Source organism: Ceratotherium simum, chromosome 36 (genome assembly GCF_057802395.1).
Source record: "Ceratotherium simum simum isolate JZ-2026a chromosome 36, ASM5780239v1, whole genome shotgun sequence".
NCBI classification, from domain to species: Eukaryota; Metazoa; Chordata; class Mammalia; order Perissodactyla; family Rhinocerotidae; genus Ceratotherium; species Ceratotherium simum.
The window spans coordinates 11,033,574-11,037,619 of record NC_141935.1 but is presented as its reverse complement, the minus strand read 5'-3'; the positions used below and the strand labels follow the sequence as shown (position 1 = coordinate 11,037,619).

The following is a 4,046-nucleotide window of genomic DNA, read 5'->3' as shown; positions in this document are numbered from 1 at the left end:
GAACAGGAAAAGGGATTGCTTTAATGCATTAGGCAAAATTTTGCATAAATCAGAACTCTATGCTCCAGTTGGTAAAAACTGCAAGGTTCATCACAAGGCATGTGTATTTAGACCCCCACTTTAAAAACAGCGATGCGGATCTGTGACCCTGTCTCAGGAGCTTCACTATTTTTCATTCCCTGCACTGCACTTTTCCTCCATCACATTCACTCCAGCTTCACCTCCCAGGCAGCCAACTTGTGGATCACATTCAAGAGCTTCTTCGTGACCATCTGGTCCCTGTTGTGGTGTTGCTAGGCAGCTTTCCCAGGAGCTTGCTGGATGTCATCCGAAACCAGCACCCCAATGTAGAAGGCAGGAAGAGGCCGAAGGAAGAGCCAGCCCACTCCAGATTGGTAGGTGGCACGTTTAATAAGCAAGGAAACTTACGTACAAGGCTTGTCTTGGGCAGCCACAAGATGCGTAGATTTCTGTACCCACCTGCCAAATCTTGAAAACATATATAGTAACCTTAACTGGGTTCAGTTACGTACACAGGGTTCCTTAACTGGATTTAGTCATGTACCCAGTTCAGGTAGTCTCGTCACCACATCACTATCACAAGGCTGTATCCTTGGGGCAATTTCTGGGAGTGGGGAAGGCAAGCAGAGCACACCTTCCAAAGACAAAGGAGGTGGTGGGGAGCTTCCAATTGCCCAGGTCCAGCTCGCTGGTCAACTGGTGGTCATGTCTTCTTGGTGACCTCCTCCAACATGTGCAGCCAGAGGAACGCCTTTTTGTCCAGGTGGATCTCCTCTACCTCACTGGCCTGGGCTGCCTTGGCTAGAGCACAGGCGGCAGCTTGGCTCTGTCTTTGAGCAGCTCTTCATGAACTGCTCTCCCAGGAGCTTGGGTGAGACAGTGAGCAAGTGGCAACCTGCCAGCACTTCGATCTTGCAGGCGTTTTGGGAGGAGGCATCCATGACCCTGATCTTGTAGCCAAACTTCCTGTAGTAGTTGTAGATTTGGGTGACACTCTTCACTTGGTGATCCTCCAGGGACTTAGCGATTTCTTGCCTGTGTTTGTCACATGCCAGTCGAGGATGTGCCCCACAAAGGGAGAGTTGAGCATCACCATGATCTCGGCACAGAACACAGCCTGGGTGAAGAAGTGCAGCATCAGGTTGCAGAGGACACGGTGTTGCTCCTTGAGCTCCTTTCCAGCCTGAATTCCTTGCCACATTTACAACAGCTTTATACGAATCAGATCCTGGCTGATTCCAGCTTCCTTGTAGAGCTCCATGAGGCACCTGTCTGGGCCATCCTTATCAAAGGTAAGCCTTGCAATTTGGAATCTTTCTCAGTGTTTTTGCCCCAACAACACAGAAAGTTTGTCAATAGCTTTTTAAATCCAATTTCCTTGTGATCCGCCCAGGTTCTTGAGGTAGGTGATGGTCTCCTCCACCAACTCTTGGTACATGTGCATCTGTATGGTGACCAGGATCAGGGATAACTTTGTAATGGCATTCAGCAACTTATATTCTTGGATAGCATGGAAATCACCTTGTGGGCCACCACTGTAGTGAACTGCCTGAGCTGGTCCATCCTCTGGTGCTGTACTTGGGAGCCCTATGTGGGGAGATTCTCCTGGAGGTGCAGGGGGTGAGAATGGCTGGCAACTGGGATTTTTAGAGAGATTATCAATTTTGATAATATCATTATTTCAATAATATTAAGTCTTCCAATCCACGAACATGGGATGTCTTTCCATTTATTTAGATCTTTTAAAGTTTCTTTCATTAATATTTTGTAGCATTCAATGTACAAGTCTTGTAATTCTTTAAATTATTTCTAGTTATCTTATTTGTATTGCTTTTATAAATGAAATTATTTTAATTTCATTCTTTTAGATTGTTCATTCCTAACATCTAAAAATGTAATTTTTTTTTTAATATTGATCTTGTATCTTGCAACTTTGCTCCATTTGATTTCAGTTCTCATAGATTTTGAGGGATGCCTTAGAATTTTCTATGTACAATGTTATGTCATCTGCAAACAGAAACAGTTTGCTTCTTAACACTCTGAAATATTTTTTCTCTCCTTTTACTTGTCTGGCTGGATGTGTAGTACATGTTGAATAGAAATGGTGAGAGCCATATCTTTGTCTTGTTGCTGATTTTAGGTGGAAAGCATTCAATATTTTGCCATTAAGTATGATGTTAACTGTGGTTTTTTGTAGATGCCTTTTATCAGTTGGAGGAAGTCCACTTCTACTCTTATTTTGTTGAGTGATTTTATCAGGAGAGGGTGGTAGATTTTGTCAAATGCTTTTTCTGTGTTTTTATTAAGATAATAATGTGGGTTTTTTATCCATTTTACTATTGATATGGTATGTTACATCAATTACTTTTGGATATTTATCAACCTTGCATACCTGAGATACATCCTACTTGCTCACTGTGTGTAATCCTTTTTTATTTTTATGTTCCTGGATTTGGTTTGCTAGAATTTTGTTGAGGATTTTTACATGCTTATTCATAAGATATGTTAGTTTATTTTTTTTTTTGAGATTTTTGATGCTTTTGGTTTGATGTTATGGTAATACTGGCCTCATCTATTGTGTTGGGAAATGTCTCTGCTTCTTCTATTTGTTTGGTAGAATTTGTAAAGAGTTAGTATTAATTTGTCTTGAAATGTTTGGCAGAATTCACAAGTGAAGTCATTACGGACTAGGCTTATTCTTCATGGAAAATTTTTTATTTTAAATTCCATTTCTTTAGATATAGGTCTATTAAGATGGGTATAACTAAATTCTAAGAAATGTCAAAGGACTCTGTGAAAATCTATTAGAATTAATAAATCAATTTAGCGTGGTACTTGGATGAAGATCAGTGTGCAATAAGTAATTTCGCTACTATATACCAGCAAGAAACAATCAGAAAATAAATATTATTTACCTTTCAATAATAAAAAAGTGTTAAAATATAGGAATAAACATAATGAAATATATTTAAGCTCTCTGCATAGAGGTACAAGATACTATTAAGAGAAATTAAAAATGAAGGCAAATAAAAAGAGCTATACAATGTTTGAAGTTTGCAAGACAGAACATTTAGCAAATACCCTTAAATTGATATATAGTTTCATATAGATTCAGTGCAATCCCAGTCATTATCCCATCGGGTCTTTTATGGGGTGGGTGTGTGTGTTGCAAACTGAAAAACAAAGAAAATCAAAGATACAATTGAAGATGAGAACAGTTAGAAGACAGATTAGCCAATTCCAAGACTTATTATGTTGCCACAGTAATCAGAATGGTATGATATTGGTAGAAGGATAGCTAAATAGACCTATAGAAAAGAATGTACTACAGAAACATACCCATATATATAGTCACCTGATTTGTGAAGAAAGAGCCATTGTAACACAATGAAAAGGAATAATCTTTCCAATAAAAGTTATTGGACAATATGGCTATTTATATGCAAAGAGGAAAAAAAACGGAATCTCATTATCTAGATTCCTACATTACACTGTATACAAAAATCAATTCCAGATGAATTGCAGACTTCATATGAAAGGTAAATTAACAAATCTTCTAGAAGATAATATAGGAAAATATCTTCATAACTTTGCAGCGGCAAGCATTTCTTAAACAGGACACACCAAACATTAACCCTGAACTAAACAATAGTGAATTTCACTTCATTGAAATTAAGGACCTCTGTTCATCAGAAGACATTTTATAAGAGAGGGAAAGGGAAAGCCAGAGAATGGGAGATGATAGTCTCATCGCATAAAACAACAAAGACTTGTATCCATATAATGAAAGCGTAAAAACCTATCTGGGATTAAAAAAGTAAAAATCAACTTGGACTGAAAGAGAAAAAACAGCCCTGCCGTTACTCTGCTGGGAGAACAGACATAGATAAAGACAGGTGCAAAATTAACTGGATGTGTTGCTTTTCTCAAGGTCATGCAGCAACTGTGAACTATCATAGTGATCTCTTCTTTTAATGACTATTGCTTTCTTATCACCCTAGAGCCACTTAGCCAGTCCTGTCTAT

At 38.6% G+C, this 4,046-nt stretch overlaps 1 pseudogene; it reads right to left on the bottom strand.

Annotated features, from left to right (window-relative positions):
- Nucleotides 1–206: 206 nt before the first annotated feature.
- Nucleotides 207–1,584, bottom strand: LOC101398415 (transaldolase pseudogene; annotated as a pseudogene).
- Nucleotides 1,585–4,046: the final 2,462 nt, after the last annotated feature.